This window comes from Mus pahari, chromosome 9 (genome assembly GCF_900095145.1).
Source record: "Mus pahari chromosome 9, PAHARI_EIJ_v1.1, whole genome shotgun sequence".
In the NCBI taxonomy this organism is placed as follows: Eukaryota; Metazoa; Chordata; class Mammalia; order Rodentia; family Muridae; genus Mus; species Mus pahari.
Window position 1 is genome coordinate 14,033,860 of NC_034598.1, and position 19,443 is coordinate 14,053,302.

A 19,443-nucleotide genomic window follows, 5' to 3' on the forward strand; every position below is an offset into this window, starting at 1 on the left:
AGTCACTGACTACAGGTAGAGAGAGCAGTGATAATTGCCTGCTATGAACAGGTATTAATAGAAATCTGTGGCTCCTGATAGAGATCACAACAGATAAATGATAGAACATATTAGTGAAAGTTTGAATTAATTGCTTTAAAGATGGTATGAAGATATATTACTCTAACAAGTCTTACAGGATACTCATATTTTGTCTGACATGGGCTCCAAGGGAATTTTGGGTTTAAATCTTGGTTTGACAAGCTACCCCTTATAAGCAGGTATAGATAGAAATGTGAATCAATCATTTTAATGATGATAAAGTCTGCGGGAGACTCATTCTCTAATGTGGACTCCATGGGAATTTTGGGTTAATATCCTGAGATGACAAATTAGAAAGGCCTAAATAGGCTAAAATGTGTGTGATTTTTGAAAATTGTGGTTATTTTATTGTTCCTCTGGGACTCAGAGCAAGCTACAGCTTTTCCTGGTTACCGGTTGATATGTGGATTTAAGGAAAAGGTTTGTCTTTGTGTTTTTGGAAAAGGTGATTAAGGTATTTAACTTCCAGAGTTAGATGGGTCAGATTTGATAGAAGTAGAACCCCTGAAGAACTAGATTCCAGAACATAAAACAAAAAGGTTATCTTGATGATTTTAAAGTTTTGTTTTGAGATTTATATATTACAGAATATACAGCCTTGGTGAATTACATTGTCAGATTTGCTGAAATGACCTGCCTGAATTCCTGATGTCTTATGTTTTCATCCAGATCCAGTCAGGACACTGGCATCAGAGACAATAATTGGTGTGGCCTTCTTAAAGCCAATGAATTCCCTCATTTTCCCTACCTTGCCCCATCTCTTCAAAAATATCTCAATGCCCTCATTCAGTTTGAAAAAGTTATGAAGAGTCTTTGTCCCAGTTCCTTAGGCTTTGAGACTGGAGGTGGTTATTATAGGTTGTTTTTGATGTTAAAAAATTTAAGTACAAGGCTTAGACCCAGTCCTTCTATTGTTGTTATTATAAAGAGATCTGAAACATTTAAGCCTGTGAATTAAAGGCCAAATAGGAAATTCAAAGCTCTAAGTTTATTGTTAGGGTGTTTTCAGTTATTTTAAGAACTAAAATGGCTAAGAGTATGTAAGAGAGATCATCCTAGATTACTTTACATAGATAGTTGGTTTTGAAAAATGTCAGAATTCCACAGAATGTGATGTTTCATGTTATATATTCACTTGTTGTTGAGACTTGTCTGATCCTAACAGCTTTCCCTCTCTTGGATTAAAAGAAGAAACTGAGCATATTTGAGTTACTCCAGTTGTGGCAAACAGCCACTAGGCAAAAATTGCCTCATTTCATCTACAGACATAATACTGTTCTACGATAGGACACAATTTCAGGTTAGGACAGCTTGATTTTGTTGAGACAAAGTAGGCTAGTCCTAAATATTCCTGATTCTCTAAGTCTATCAGATGACCCTGGCAAGTAGGCTGAAGATCGATGCTCCAACATGTTGAAGTAAGAGACTGTCCAAGTGATCAGTGATCTCTATAAATTATCTAAGTTTGGGGAGCTGTGCTAGGCTTCCTATATATTTTCAGTTAATATCAGTCTTTCTTAGATTTCTGATGGGGTTGAAAAACTACATAGTCTCCTAACCAACCCAGGCTTTTTACTTTGAGAGGAGCAGCTTTGAGAGGATGGTTTTCAGATGGCATTCATATTAAAGCCAAAACATAACAAGATGTAGAATTATAACTCTTTAAATAAGGATATTTGACAAAGATTCTGTTTAATTAACAAAGAGATTCGACTGGGGGTTAAATCTCTTGTAATTTATAAATTACAAAATAACAATAGTTATGTTCAATTATATCTGAAATAAAATAATCTTTTTTTTCAACTTTTTTTTATTAGATATTTTCTTTAATACATTTCAAATTCTATCCCGAAAGTTCCCTATACCCCCCCCCCGCCCTGCTCCCCTATCCACCCACTCCCACTTCTTAGCCCTGGCATTCCCCTGTATTGGGGCATATAAAGTTTGTAAGACCTAGGGGCTTCTCTTCCCAATAATGGCTGACTAGGCCATCTTCTGCTACACATGCAGCTAGAGACATGAGCTCTGAAAAAGGGGAAATGTTGTGGATAGCCCTGGGGCTAATTATATTTGATGTTAAATCCATTCTCCTGTGAGTGGCTGCAAACAAAGAGTGAGTCAACACTCAGGTGATTTCCGGTAAAACTGCTTTCCACCTTAATTTATCAAATAAAGGAGAGCTGATGATTGGGCAGATAAAAGGGAAGGTGAGGGGAGAGAAGAAGTAGTTTTGAGAGAGAGGCAATGCAGAGGAGGAGGAAAAAGAAGAAAGGCTGATCAGAAGCACATTGCCTGGAGAAACCACAATTTCTAAGGGGTCTCACAATTTGAAAAAGATGGTTCTCACAATATGAAAAAGATGGTAGTGTAGCGGAATCTGTCAAATCTAGGCACAAAGTTTGAGTTCATATTAACTGAGTTGTGTTATATATGCAATGTCATATTTGGGTTAGAGATTTACTGCAATACACCTTCAATGTCACACAATTTCAAGGCTTCTTGTCATATAGCTGTAACTTTTAGAAATGAAGTACATTTTTTCCAACCTTAAATGAGTTGTCACTTTTCAACAGAATTTGCATTCACCACACCATTAGTTTCTGGAAAGAAAGGCTTAAATATGTTATAAAATTCTAAATTTGAAAAGCTGGAGAAAACACTCAATGTGTTTCCAATTGATGAGGACATTACCTTTACATATATTTAAATTTAAATTTTGATTTCTATTGGCCTTATTGTTGGTTAACAATTATGCATTGTTTAGATCATTTTATAAATAATTATACATCACATAATTATATAATTGTACTCATGCTTCCTGATGTTTTAAAATTATTCTAGGCATATGTAACAAAGCTCCAAATCTTTTAAACTCTTTGGAGATATGTAGAAAAGTATAAAGGTAATATACAGTGAAACTTAATCCCATATAAGTGTAGCACTATAAATTTTAAAAGACAAAGTAGATTTGTATGTCTGTTTTCTTAGCAATCATTCATACCTGAGCATAAATTATTTTGTATTAATTTCTTTTTGTCACAGTTAATGCAGATACAAAATAAACCAAAGTATTTTATAATCAATTTACTTGCCAAATATCCTGTTTTTAATATTATAAAACATGTTAAGTTTGTCCATTCTGTCTTTGACTATTGATGATTTAAAAGCCATTTAAAAACCTCCTTTTGATGTTAAACAAGCATTAAAGAAGTACCAATAAACCCATTTTAGATGAAAAGCATATCCATAATAGGCATTTCTTCTTTCTTGAGTTGGTTGCTATTCTGTACTTACAGGTTTAATTTTTGTTTCTGTATATGATTTCACTACCTCAGAGAAAGAACTTAGAATTTTTGATTAGCCACTATGGGATTGGTTATGGCCAAGCATGTCTTAAGAGGCCTTACATTCTGAAAAATAAAAATTTTATGATCTTAAACAGAATTTTGTTAATAACTTTCATACTAGACTGAGTCTCATCGGAGTTTCTATATTGAATGGAAAGCATACTACTTTTACCCATATAGTAGTTGACTTATGAATAGGTATAGTATGTCCTTTCCTATTTTGGACTTCACCATCCAGAGCACAGGGCACCATCCTCTCAAACACTGAATATTTATTCAAAAATGAAAGCATATCCCACAACCTCAGCCTGTCGACTTTCTATGATTACTGTTATAATGTTCAACTATGTGGTTCACAACAAACTGCAATTCTATTTTGGCACTGTCAGACAGGAGGAAATTAAGATTTAATTTGAACAGTTCTGTGGAGTTTGAGAATTCTTTATTTGAATGTCACATTCAGGAAAATGCAGTTTAATCAATTTTTAAAAATGCTACTTAGGGTTTCTATCTATAAGAGCAGTATCAGGGACTAGAATACCTGCAAATTTTGACCATCAGTTTATTAATTTTCAAGGACAGAAAATAACCAGTGTTAAACATTTCTTTGCCTTATTAAACAGAAGTGATCTCAGAAATATATGCAAGAGTTTGAAATAGCAGAAAAAAAAATCTTGGTGAGCATTTTTCCTGTATAATGTACAAATTGAAAATTACTTACATTTACATGCATATGGACATACATGCGTAATAAATTTAGTATGTGTTCTACTGCTTGATAATGAATTATTTGCACTCATAGAAAAATCATTAAGCTAAGTTTGCATTTGTCTCACTCATTTACTTTTGTAAAGGAAATTTGTAAAAAATATATTTAAGTCTTCAACATGCCACTGTTAAATTCTTGATTAACTTTATTATCTAGTTTTACTTTTTTTTTTTTTGAAGTCAAGCAATCTTTATTTGCAAATTATATGATAGTATACACAAGTGACTCTAAAAGTTCTACAAGGAAACTCCTACAGCTGAAACTTTCAGCAAAGCAACTGTAACAAAATTCAGTAGCTATCCTATAAACAAATGACAAACGGACTGAGAAAGAAATCAGGGAAACAATATCTTTCTAAATGTCCTCACATAATATAACCTATCCTGGAGTACCTCTAACAAGTAAGTAAAAGATTTATATGAAAAAAAAAATTTAGACACTGAAAATTTTGAAGAAGATATCAGAAGATGGAAAGACCTCCCATGCTCATGGCTGGATAGAATCTATATGGCAAAAGTGACCACCCTAGTAAAAGCAACCCATAGACTAAATGCAGTCCCCATCAAAATTCCAATACAATTTTTCACAGAAGTGGATGCTCACAGCCAGCTATTGGATGGAACACAGGGTCCCCAATGGAGGAGCTAGAGAAAGTACTCAAGTAACTGAAGGGGGCTGCAACCCTGTAGGTGGAACAACAATATGAACTAACCAGTACCCCCTGAGTACTGTCTCTAGCTGCATATGTAGCAGAAGATGGCCTAATCGGCCATCACTGGGAAGAGAGCCTAATCGGCCATCACTGGGAAGAGAGGCCCCTTGGTCTTGCAAACTTTGTATGACCCAACACAAGGGAAGGCCTGGGCCAAGTAGTGGGAGTGGGTGGGTAGGGGAGCAGGGGCGGGGGGTATAGGGAAGTTTTGGGATAGCATTTGTAATGTAAATAAAGAAAATAATAATAAAAAAAATGAAAAAAAAAAAGAAAGTAGGGAAACAACACCCTTCACAGTAATTACAAAAAATATAAAATACCTTGCTGTGACTCTAGCTAAGGAAGTGAAAAATCTGTACGACAAGAACTTCAAGTCTCTGAAGAAAGAAATTGAAGAGGATCTCAGAAGATGGAAAGATCTCCCAAACTCATGTATTGGCAGGATTAATATGGTAAAGATGGCTATCCTGCCGAAGGCAATCTAGTTTTACTTTTGGTGGGAGAGATTGATTGAGAAGAGGTAACATTTAGCATGAGGAGGGTAAGTTTTCAGCTCCCATGTAGCTGAGAATGATCTTGAACTCTCTCTTTTAACTAAGTACTTATTTTATATCTCAAATGCTGCCCCCTATCCTGGTCCTTCACGTAAGTGTTTCCACACTACATATTATCCCTCTTCTCTTCTCCTCTGACAGTGTGCCCCACCTGAGTTTCCCCTGATCCTGGCACATCAAGCCTCTGCCATAGGAACATCCTCTCCCACTGAGGCAAGAAAAGTTAATTATGAAAACTGAGCTATCTGTCTGCTACATATGTGCCAGATGCCCTGTTCCACTGCATGTATGTTCTTTGGATGGTGGGTAAGTCCTTGAGATCTCCCAAAGGACCAGGCTTGTTGACTCTGTAGGTCTTTCTGTGGGGTTCCCATCCCTTCTAGGACCTTCAACCATTCCCCCAACTCTTTCATAAGTGTTCTTGACCTACCCTCCATCTAATGTTTGCATGTGGATATTTACATTAGTTTCAGTCTGCTGCTGGGTATAGCCTCTCAGAGGAGAGTTATGCCAAGCATCTGTCTGCAAACAAAACAAAGTATCATTAATAGTGTCAGGGACTAATTCTTGACAGTTAGATTTGTCTCTATTTGAGGCTTTCATTGGTTGGCCACTCTTTCTGTTTCTGCTCTATCCCTGCATTTCTTTTAACAGCACAAATTTTGGATCAAAAGTTTAGTGGGTGGGTTGGTGTCCTTATCCCTTCATTGGGGATCCTGCCAGGCTACAGGAGGTGACCTTTTCAAGTTCCCTTTCCCCACTGTTAGGTATCTTGGATATCACTGGCATTCACTCCTGGGAGCCTCTCCTACCCCATGTCTCTGGATCCTCCTAGAGATTCTCTGATCTCTCCCCACCCCAACCTATAACTCACATCTCTCTGCTTCCAACCTCTCAGTTGCTAAAGTTCTAGACATTTTTCAGTTTGTTCAATCTCTTGTTTGATTCCTAAATAGCATAGCCTCTTCCTATGTTGACATTCCAAAAATTCAACACTGATTTACCCAAAATACCATGCATCTTTTATATAATTAGCTTAATTATATGAACAACTTTTAAACCAAGTGATTTGTATTAGACATGAATTCTCAAGATGCATGAAGTTTTTAATAAGTAAATGAGACTAAACTTGAAAAACACATGTTTAATTAAAATCTAGTATGTAAGGATGTAGATTTATTATTGTATATTTTAAATACTGATTTTTTAGAGAAATAGGTCCACAGGCAATATAAAATATATATTTTCTTAGATGGTATTATAAAAATGTTTCCAGTAAAATATGTTTTATATTTATTAATTTTAAAATAAAGAACCATCCCAACTTATAGTGTTCCACTGTACTTTGCTTGCATTATATCTGATCTTCAGAAAATCAGTACAGATCAAATAAAATAAAATTACTTCTCAATATATACTACAGATATGTTAATGAAACATTTTCTCACTAAAATATTTCTGCATCATACAATTTTTATTTTTACAGTGTTTTAAGAATGTTGTCTTATCTTCTATGTGTACATATATGCCAGTATAAATATTTATACATGTATGCACACATATTTATAAAAGTTGAATATTATGTGACAGTTCCTTTTTCAATTTCTCTTGGTAAATAAATATTGAATATTTGAAGAAGGATGTTGTTTAAAGGTCTGTAAGATTATAGTGGGATGCTTGTTTGAATCATTTTCTCAGCCTGGATAATCTAAATGTCATTTACAAAGTTATATTCTTGTAGAAGCATCCAGGTATATTTTCAAGCAGGCTTAAACACTAAATGAAAATGAAGATGCAAATTATGAATTTGAAATAAACTCTAAGCAAAAATAAAAAAAAAAACCAGACTATATGTTGATACCTAGAACAGAGAGAGCTTAAATTAGAAAGAACATACTAACTTAGTTGTGTACTAATATCTCTTCCTTTCTGCTCTCTCCTCTTTATCTTTCCCTTCCTCCTCATTCTTTCTTTGTCCCTTTCTAAAACACAGTCTTCTATTCAGAATAATTAGTCTGCTCATGTATGTTACATCACCAATTGCCATAGCCCTTTCTCCAGAAGAAATTAGAAAATAATTTGCTATTCACTCTCCTGAGCAGGTGCTATAAAGAAGCCTGAGCTCATTGATGCAGACGGGTATATAGGATTTGTACTTTAGTTTTCATTTGATTTTTTCTCAGTAATGGCTTTCTTAGATTTAAAGACATATGGTCACACATTGTGCAGAATGAACTACTACAACACTCTCTGTAAAAAACTAGAAATTAGTATGTTTGAATATCAAAATGATAGCTTAATATAAAATCCACTAAGTTTGCCTTTACTTGGTGGTACTAAGTCACTTACCTCTTTTTTTTTTTTTTTTTTTTTTTTTTTTTTTTTTTTTTTTTTGGCACAGAATTCTACATTTCCATTGCCACTAATGGTTCTATTATCATCTTCTTGCATTCTATTTTGATTTAACACATGTGCATATGGTTCTAGCTACAATATTATTTTTATCTTTTATAAAATCAAATAGTGATTGGTTTGCTGTAACACATTGACAGTATAATTTGAATTAATATTAAAATAAGTGCAGTAAATTTATCCTTAGTTTCTGTAACCTTATTTATTAACTTATTTGACATGAATGTTTCTAAGACAGTGACACTCCAGACACAAACACAAGTATGTGTGTGTGCGTGTGTGTGTGTGTGTGTACATTTTTAAGACACTGACATCCTCAATAACTTTTTTATGTCTTCCTGTGTGGGTGTGGGCTAATGTGGAAAATGAACATGTTTGTATGTTGATCATTGCTGACTCTACTTGCATTCCCCAAATTCCAATTATTGGCAGCTGATAACTTATGCTTTTCAACCTACCTCAGACAACTATCAAATAGAAGAAGAAAGAGAAAAACTTTCCTTTAAACTCTCTAATATTTACACCATTTCATTTTGGTGACCAGGATGTGATAACCGTATAATGACAAAGTGGTTTTACATTATCTAAAAAGAAAATATTAGCAGAATTTACTGATTAAAAAATTGCATTGCTTTTTTTGTAGAAAAATATTTTATAGATCAATGTTTAAAGTATATCAACAGGCATTACCTCATATTATTTAATCATGTGTGTTCAATTTTATTTTAAATTTGGTTCATGGTATCAGCAATATTTTAATCCATATATATTCTTTTTTATTATATGTAGACACTTGGAATCTCAAAACTAATACTAAAATTATTTGTAGAAATTGTTACCATTTTTACAATGTAATTTAGCCTACTGTATTGGGATCTATTCAGCAATATTTGTAAACACCTTAAATGTAAAATTAATTTTAATATATTTAAAACTTATTTTAAGCTATCTCTCTTATGTATTCATTAATTTATTTCAATGATTTGTTCTAACTCTTTATTCATGCCAAATTTGTCATATACTACTTTTTCTTCTCTTTTAAATTTGAGATTCCACCTTTTTTGGATTATTGCCAGATGCATATATATATATATATATATATATATATATATATATATATATATAACTGGCTCAGTATGTGTACTGTTTCTTTTATATATGTTTCCAAGGCTGCCTAATTTATATGAATAAACAGTTGGTATGCTCATCCCTAGGAAGACTCTTTTTCTCATTCTTAGCCTTCCTCAATTTCTTAGTTGTTTATCATTCTTATAGGATTGAGGCCTTGAGATTTTTCTTTATATTTTTACTTATAAGTATGAATGTTTTAGCTATACATAGTCAAGTATACAATGTGCATGAAGTGGTGCTATATGCCAGAAAAAGTGTCAAATCTCTTGGAACTGGAATTATAGGTGGTTGTTAACTACCATGTTGGAGCTTGAAACTGAAACTGAACAAAGAGCCTTTGCAATAGCTGAAAGTGCTCTTAGTGCTAAAGCATATTTCCAACTCTCAAATACTGTTAAGTAGTTCCATTAGCACAAAATAAAATATATATTGTCATTGTGTATATTTTTCTTCTTAAAGAATTTCAGAGGAAGGTATAGTAAGTAGATACCCTTTTGGTTTACTATCATCTTTTAACATCTTTAGTTAAATATATCAATCAATGAATCTCAAGAAAACATAACACTTTAAAAAGTAGTAGTAATGGCTATTCTTGGTTGTCAACTTGACTATATTTGAAATGAACTACACTCCAGAATTGGAAGGCTCACCAGTGAACCTAATCTGGAGGCTGGGAGATAGAAATTTCTGATCTGGATCTTGGTATGGAGATCTTGAGACACAGTGGTGATTGATTCCAGAAGATTAAGACAGGGAGATCTCCGAGCTCAAGGTCATCTGGGATTAAAGGTGTGGTGGCACACACCTTTAATCTGGGCTACACCTTCTGCTGGAGACCATATAAGGACCTTGGAAGAAGGGAGTTTGGTTCTCGCTCTTTCACCTGCTTGCCGTGTGGGACTAAGCAACTGCTAGATCCTTGGACTTCCATTCACAGCTGCTACTGAACCATTGTTGGGAATTGGACTGCAGACTGTAAGTCATCAATAAATTCCTTTACTATATAGAGACTACCTGTAAGTTCTGTGACTCTAGAGAACCCTGACTAATACAGCAGTTTTAGTGCTTGGTTATACAACTGAGGACTTCACCATCTTATTGTCTGGAGGTTGTGCTCTGCTTATAGAAATTAATATATTTTTCTGTACTGCAGCTTATTGTATCAAACAAGATATGAGATTTCAGAGCAAATTTGTCATTAAGATAGACACATATTTAACATAAATATGGGAAAATATTTGAACATCTTTGCAGTATTCTAGAAGAACAGTAAAAATTCATCAACGGGGAAGATTATACAGAGGGCCAGTTGATCTTATATGGAGTCATGGTTGGGCTTCCCTTCAGACTTTAAAATACACCATTTTGTTGTTTGTTTGTTTGTTTGTAAATAAAGTCCTCACAACACCATTTAACAGTTTTCATAATCTTAATCACATCAAGACCTGGGATGAAATAAATGTTTATTGCTTCTTATTGCATTCCTTCAATTTTGCTTGCTTGTTTTCTGTATATTAGTTGTTCTCTCTTTTCTATGATATTAATGCCTGTTTTTTCTCTTAAGATATTTTTGAATATATAACGAAAACCAAAATAATCATGTAGATTCCTGTATTTCATAGGTTTCCTAAAATGCATTCCTAAATATTGGCATAGCTTTGTATACTAGTGTAAGTGAAAGATGTTACTCACTTACATTTAAATATTTGAACTTAGCATACAAACACTTAGTTCCCAGATTGCTGTTTGTTAAAGTTGATTGGTACAATAATAATAGAACAAGTAGATCACTGAAAACCGACTTTAAGATGTAAATGCCTTGGTAACTTTCAATTTAAATTTGTTGTCTTTCCTTTGTGCTTGCGGTTCAAGGTGCCTACTCTCAGCTTCATCCTCTAGCCTCCATGCCTTCACACTGCTTCAAATAATGTGCTACCTTTGTAAGCCATTTCGAATATAAGTTGCTTTTTATCATTATGTTTTTAATCATAGCAATAGAGAAGTAACTACTACAATCCAACTCTGAGTGTAAATTTCATTATTGTTGCAAAGTACCCAAAACTTTCAAGGCAAAACTCAATGGTCCTTGTATTCTATGCCATGTATTATATGTTATGTAGCTAAATCTCAAGCAGGGTGATGCTTGTATCCCACCCTTTGTTGTCAATCTATCCACATGATGTATTTTTATGGAACAGTGGAGTAGGGTAGAAGAGTCTAGATAATTGGCCTTGCATAGTTTATACTTTTAGAGGAAGAGCTGGAATCTGGGCTCTACTGAGACTGTCGATCAAGGAACCTCTGGAAATTTCTTCAAAGAAATAATCAGATTTATTAATGGCTTCTCAGGGGTTTAGGAGAATGCATTCTCAGAGGGATGGTAGTATGATGGAAATACCCTCTGTCCTTGACTGCTTCAGATATTATAAAGTGGTATTTCTGCTGGATTCATTTTGTCAAGTTCTTAATGAAGTCCAGATTCTAGGTTAATAATTATAGTTGTCTGCCTTTCACAGGAATGTCAGACAGTGCATAGCCAGGATTACCATCATATATTGGTTTATAATCTTTGCCTTCTTGGAAGTATGCCTCTGTCAGAAAAGTAAGTCATAAACTTATAATTACAAAACAAAACTGCCCAGAATAAAACTCCATCAGTCAATTATTTTATTGGGTTATTTAGGGTTTAATTATCACAGCTACAGTTACTCTGGTAGCTATAAAACCAAACCTTGCTTTAATCTCTTTTGAACACTAAGCCATAAAGCCCGGACATTTCTGAGGGTCAGTAGTCATAATTACAGTTTGAAATTATGTTTTATTTGTACTGCTTAGAAAGCTGTTTGCATCTCTGCTTTAAATCTACATTTTGTCTTTTGATGTTGGTATTGATATTGGAAAATGAACAATCTCTTTTTCTGTGGGTTTCATTTGTGCTTTTCTCATGTAGGTCCTGGAAGGTTTGGGAGCCTCTGAAGGGACAATGAGAAAGAAGTTGTGTGTTTTTTTAAGCGTCATATGCCCTGTTTATATCACAGTTAATTTTTCTATTAGCTGGCTGAGGAGTGTTCCAAATGACTCAGTTTGCCATGTCTTATTGTAAATCATCACCCTCAGGTTTCAGATTTCTCTGAGAGCAACGAGGTTTTGAACTACATCTACAATGGTTCAAAATAATCCAGTAAATTTATACACTATGTAGAACATTTCTGGAGAGATTTTAACATTGACTTTGGAAAATGCTTACTTTTAGCTCTTAGAATGCCAGGTGGCATGTGGGGTTATAGCAACATAGAACTTTCCAAATTTTTCCCGGCTGATCCAGGAACTTATTGGTGAATACTCTGAATTTCTGACTTCCAAATGTAGAGAGCTCCTATTCTTGGACTCCAAACTTACCCTTATACATGTTATTGTAGTGATAGACTTTGCTGGCCTACAATTCCAAATACAGCATATTGGCTCCTGGTTTCATGTTTTCAGACATCTAATTGTCTCATTCTCTGGATTACAGTTATTTAAAGTAAACTGAGGAATACCGAATGGCTGAGAAACACCTGATAAAATGTTCAACATCCTTAGTCATCAGGGACATGCAAATCAGAACAACACTGAGATTCCATCTCACTCCAGTCAGAATGACTGAGATTAAAATTTCAGGTGACAGCAGATGCTGGGGAGGTTGTAGAGAAAGAGGAACACTCCTCCATTGCTGGTGGGATTGTAAGCTTGTACAACCACTCTGGAAGTCAGTCTGGCAGTTCCTCAGAAAGTTGGACATAGTACTACCAGAGGACCCAGCAATACCTCTTCTGGGCATATACCCAGAAGATCTTCCAAATGGTAATAAGGACACATGCTCCACTATGTTCATAGCAGCCTTATTTATAATAGCCAGAAGCTGGAAAGAACCCAGATTTCCCTCAATAGAGGAATGGATACAGAAACTGTGGTTCATTTACACAATGGAGTACTACTCAGCTATTAAAAACAATGAATTTATGAAATGCTTGGGCAAATGGATGTTTCTGGAGGATATCATCCTTAGTGAGGTAACCCAATCACAAAAGAAGTCACTAGATATGCACTCACTGATAAGCAGATATTAGCTCAGAAACTTAGAATACCCAAGATACATTTTGCAAAACACAAGAAAACCAAGAAGGATGACCACTGGGTGGATACTTCATTCCTCCTTAGAATAAGGAACAAAATACCCATGAAAGTATATAGATACAGAGACAAAATTTAGAGCTAAGATGAAAGGATGGACTATCCAGAGACTACCCCATCCGGGAATCCATCCCAACATCAGCCACCAAACCCAGATACTAATGCACATGCCAGCAAGATTCTGCTGAAGGGACTCTGATATAGTGGCCTCTTGTGAGGCTATGCAAGTGCCTGGCAAACACAGAAGTGGATGCTCACAGTCAGCTATTGGATGGAACACAGGGCCCCCAATGGAGGAGCTAGAGAAAGTACCCAAGGAGCTAAAGGGAGATGCAACCCTGTAGGTGGAACAACAATATGAACTAACCAGTACCCCCTGAGCTCATGTCTCTAGCTGCATATGTAGCAGAAGATGGCCTATTCAGCCATCATTGGGAAGAGAGGCCCCTTGGTCTTGCAAACTTTATATGATCCAGCACAGGGGAATGCCAGGGCCAAGTAGTGGGAGTGGGTGGATAGGAGAGCAGGGGTGGGTGGGGTATAGGGAACTTTCAGGATAGCATTTGAAATGTAAATAAAGAAAATAATAATAATAATAATAATAATAATAATAATAATAAAAAGTATGTCCAATATTTGTATCTTGATTTTCTATATCAATTTATGTGTTTTGAATTTCTGTTTAAATTCTTCAATATCTGTTTAATTTAAAGTCGTATTTTGCCTTCTTTCTCTTGAAATCGAAAGAGTATTTTCCATGTTTCATAAGAAAACTGTCACTGACATGTTACGTTTACAATCTCATTCTTAAGTTCCTTATTGATCTACTCAAGGAGACACAAGATGAAAATCTGAGACATCTGTTGTAGCTACCATTTTCAATCTATTTACTAATTTAAAAAACCTAATTCACATATAAAACTGTTTAAGATTAGAAGATTTTTTTTTTCATTCTAAACTGAAACCTAGTATACAAAACTGATCTGGAGAAAAATGATAGAAAAAATTGATCTATACCAAGACCTAAGTGATGAAATCTAGTAAAAATGAATGAAATATCTGGTAATTACTCATCATGTCTACTCTATGTGTATTGCATGTGGATTAGTAAGAATCAATTATAGAAATGCATGACCAAATAATATATGTTTCAGCAATTAATTTCTGTACTTGTACTGAACTGCACAGTAACAAGTGGAGACTAAACATGTTCTAGGTTTCATGTTTTTTTATATATAAATGAGAATTCTGATAACAATTGATGATGTATAGAATATGTAGCAATTTTAAAATTTTTGCATCGTTAAAAAGTTTATATAACTCCTCAATAACAAACTGAAATAAAATTTTTAGAGACAAATACAATTTGTGGTAAATTTTACTTATCTTTGTTTTTATTATGTTATGAAATACCAGGATCAATGTAGCTTATAGAAGAAAGTCTATTTGGGCTTGTAGCTTCAGATAATTGGTGTCATCAGGGCAGAATAAAGGCCTGTCAGGCAGAACAAGAAGCTGCATGCTTATATCTCAAACAGCAAGGAGGAAGCCTTGTGAACAAACTAGAAATGCCACAGTTGCAAGCTCTCAAGTCTTGCCTTCAATGACAAGCTTCCAACAAGCACAAGATTTCTAAAACACCTCACGCAGTGCTACAAACTAGGAGTCACATATTCAGATGCTAGAGCATTTTACATTCAGTCCAAGGTAAATCATCACTGAGTTGAATTTATGAAAAATAAATAAATAAATAAATAAATACAGAAATATGGGGTCTGTGAAGGATAATTGTATTCTTAGACAAGTTATTGGTTATATACAACCTGTCCAAAGCCTTATATAGGTAATCCATGAATGTAGCATGGATTCATATTTCACTAATTTTCTCCCACATATTTATTACTATAAAACTGAGATGTTATTTTTATCTCCAATTTTCTTTCTTTTAGTTTCACCATCATATTTTCTTCTTACTTAACAACAATATTTATTTTATCTTGCCCCCTCCCTTTTTTCACTTAATACATCAATTGTGGAATGTCCATTATGGTACCATAGAAAAAATTCTAAATTATAGCAATTATCCCATGCAGAAAACACCTGTGATGTCATGATGCTTTCATTATTGTATGTCTGCCAAAATTGCCAGTTTTCTCTCAGTTTATTTTTTATATGTATAACAAACATCTAAGATGGTCAATTTATAATGAGAATATAATGAGAATGAGGTAAAGTTTATATCATATAATAATCATTTTGCATTATATATCAGTAATAAGGGAGTTGCAATGTCAATGTATAGGAAAGAACAAAGACATTTAATTCATATAAACATCTAAAAGGACAAGACAGAATGATGATTATTTCTAGCTTCCAAAAGAATGATAATGGTTTGAAATAGACCCACTAAGACTCACAATTTAAAAATCCCACCATTTCTCAATTTCTTTTAGCTGTATAAGATGTTCTGAGATATTTCTACAGCAACATCATCTATATTTTATCCTCCTTTGTAAGCATGTGTAATTTGTTTTTGCCTCTAGACTTAATAGTATATCACAGAGAAGCTACTGTTCACTACTTATTTTTAAAGTATTCTGTATTCCTTGTTGTAACATTTTAATTTTTGTGTGTAATTTTTCTTATGTGATTTATTTTAAAAAGACAAGGGCATGATCTAATTACCTTTAAAAATATATAAGAAATACTTAAAAAATAAATGAAGATCCTCATTTGAAATGAGTTTTTAAATCTGAGTCTGGGAGTGACACTGTGCTACAGCCCTACCCAACACAATCACACCCAGAGACAGCTTGACCCCCAAGAGTCCTGAAACACCCAAATTCACATGTGAGTCCACCCCCAAAAGTCTGGCCTGAATGGGACTTGTCCTGGGCCCCAGGGGACATAGAAATCCCTACCCAGCAGGGACATGATCCTTTAGGTTTGCATCTTTGCCTGGTAGCAGACCCTATGCTATAGTCCTCCCAACCTAAATGATACACAGAGACATGACCACCAGTAGTTCTGACACACCAAGGTTCACAGAGACAGTTTGACCTCTAGGATTTCTGACAAACCCAGGCTCACCAGAGGACAGGCACCAGTCAGAGAGAGCAAAACCAGCTGGAACAAGAGATAACCAGATGGTGAGAAACAAAAGCAAGAACAGAAGCCAATGCTATGTAGCATCCTTAGAACCACAGTAAGCCTTGGATACCCCAACACACATGAAAGGCAGGATTCTGATCTCATATCCAAACTCATGATGATGTTAGAGGACTTTAAGATGGTCATAATTAACTTTTAAAGAAATACAAGAAAACACAGGTAGAAGCCCTTAAAAAGAAACACATAAATCCCTTAAAGAAATATGAGAAACCACAACCAAACAAGTGAAGAAATTGAAAAACAAAACAAACAAACAAAAACCAAAAAAAGCAAAACAAAAAACAACAACAACAAACAAAACCTCCAGGATCTTAAAATGGAAATCAAATACAAACAACAACAACAACAAAAAAATCACAAAAGGAGACAAACCTTGAGACAGAAAACCTGGGAGAGAGATCAGGAGTCATAGATTCAATCATCACCAACAGAATACAAGTGATAGAAGAGAGAGTCTCAAGGATAGAAGATATCATAGAAAACATTGACACCATAGTCAAAGAAAATGCAAAATGCCAAAAGTTCCTAACCCAAAACATCCAGAAAATCCAAGACAATTTATGAAGACTAAACCTAAAGATAAGTTTAGAAGAGAATGAAGATTCCCAACCTAAAAGACCAGTAAACATCTCTAGGAGGCTATGGCCCCTCACCCTGGGCTTCCTGAAGCTGCACCTTAAAGATGGCATCTGTTGGCTATGGAGCTTGTGGTAAACAAGTCCATATTTGGCGGTGATTTGTTCATGCTCTTCTGGTTGGCTGAGGCCCATGCCTGGTGAGGTGAGGTGGCCTGCTGCAATTGGAGTGGATAGGAGAAAATAAAAGGGCTTGTAGCCCGGGGCTCAGGGGAGAAGAAAGAAGGTTGCTGATTAACTGCTGAGAGAAGAACTGGTGGTTGCATCTTCCTTGCTGGTCACGAGAGTAGACGAGACAAGTGGTGGCCCTAACAAGAAGGGCTTGTGCACTGCAGCAATTCGAACAGCAAGGGGTGGTTGTGAGGCAGATTGTGCGTGCTCCACCATGGTGGGGACACTGTCTGAACTTGGGTCCTCACAGCCGACACCTTCCTGCGAGCCCCTGTGAATAAATGGAGACAAAGGGGAGGCAGCAGGGCAGACCAGGGAAGAGTTAGTGCGGCTGGGTGCTGCCTCACGTCTATACCCAGGCCACAGCTGCTTCCGCAAGGGGCAGAGTTGGTGGTGGACTCACAAGGAACACAGCTGAGCTTTTCTGTACCTGGCGCCCCTGAGGGCCACACCCGGAACATGGCTGGATGCAGTAGTAAGTGTACCAGTCCTCTGAACCAGGGTACTAGAGCTCCTCCCTACAGCCCCTGGGCAGAGTGGGCCAAGGGTTGAGCAATTCTCAATGGGCCTTTTGCAGCAGTTTCGAAAACCCAGAAGGAAGGTATTGTTGCCAAGTGGCTAAGCAGTGCTGCCCCTCCCCACACCTCCTAGGCAGCCCTCGGAGGCCTTGCTGGGCATGCTCAGTCATCAGGGCAGCTTCAGCTCTCGGAGTTGGAAACTTGTGGCACTGGAATGGTAAGGACCCTCGGTGGGGCAAAGATGGAGTCCTTTACCAATGATCGACTTCAGCTTCCAAGGAATATGATTGAAAACAGCATGTTTGAAGAAGAACCAGATGTGGTAGATTTAGCCCAAGAACCTTGTTTACATCCTCTGGAACCTGATGAAGTTGAATATGAGGCAAGAGGTTCGAGGCTCCTGGTGCGCGGTCTTGGTGAGCATGAGATGGATGAGGATGAAGAGTATTAAAGGTCATCTGCAAAGCTGCTGGGCATGTCCTTCGTGAACAGAAGCTCAGGACTTCGGAGCAGTGCAGCAGGCTACAGGCAGAGTCCAGATGGGACTTGTTCAGTACCCTCTACTGTACCTTAGTGATCTGTGTTTTTGTTATGTCAGCAGTTTCAAGTCAAGAAAAACAAGTTGAAATTCTGGAATATCCATATCATGAACAAATCGCCGCCGTTGTTGCTCCTGAACCTCTTCTAACAGGACAGCATCCGGGGACACATGTAGACAGTTGGGAATTTTTGATTGGGAGTGAACCCTGTGATTCCAGCCATGGGCTCCTCAACATCTTCTCCTGCTACTGCAGTAAACACCTCAAATGCTTCAGATCGTCAACGGGCTTCACCACCCTCAGGATGCCCAATGCATGAAGGGCAAAGGAAAGGCTGTCCAGTGACTACAGCAACATCTTACCTGACTAGTGAGGGCAAAGCACACACTGTACCTGCTCACCAAGATCGGGCCTATGATTATGTGGAATGCCCTGTTACTGGTGCTGCAGCTAAGGATAAGGAGAGCCTCAATCCTTCAAACCTGATGCCACCACCTAATCATACACCATCCCTAAATCAGCCATTTACTTTTTCTACCTCAAGGGAGGAATCATCAATTCTGAGAGCCGACTCTGAGAAAAAGTGGGTTTACCCTTCTGAACAGATGTTCTTGAATGCCATGTTACAGAAAGGGTGGAAGTGGAAAGATGATGATATTAGTCAGAAAGATATGTACAATATCATTAGAATTCACAATCAGAATAATGAGCAAGCTTGGAAGGAGATTTTGAAATGGGAAGCCCTTCATGCTCATGAGTGTCCTTGTGGCCCATCATTGGTCCAATTTGGAGGTAAAGCAAGAGAGTATTCACCAAGGGCAAGAATTTAGTCCTTGATGGGGTATGAATTGCCTTTTGACCACCATGACTGAATCATCAATCGTTGTGGCACAGAAGTTAGATATGTGATTGATTACTATGATGGTGATGAGGTGAACAAGGACTATCAGTTCACTATCCTGGATGTGTGTCCTGCCTTTGACTCATTCTCTGCAGTATGGGATTGAATGAAGGCTGCATGAGCTGCAAGTGTGTGCTATCCTGACACCAGGCTCAGGACATGGACCTGCAAGAGTGTGCTGTCCTGACACCAGGTTCAGGACATGGAGCTGCAAGAGTGTGCTGTCCTGACACCAGGCTCAGGACGTGGAACTGCAAGAGTGTGCTGTCCTGACACCAGGCTCAGGACGTGGAGATGCCAGATGCAGGAAGGAGGTGCTGATGAAAAGA

The 19,443-nt window shown here is 36.5% G+C and overlaps 1 pseudogene; it reads left to right on the top strand.

Annotated features, from left to right (window-relative positions):
* The first annotated feature begins 18,434 nt into the window (after positions 1-18,434).
* LOC110326737 lies at positions 18,435-19,235 on the top strand (annotated as a pseudogene).
* Positions 19,236-19,443: the final 208 nt, after the last annotated feature.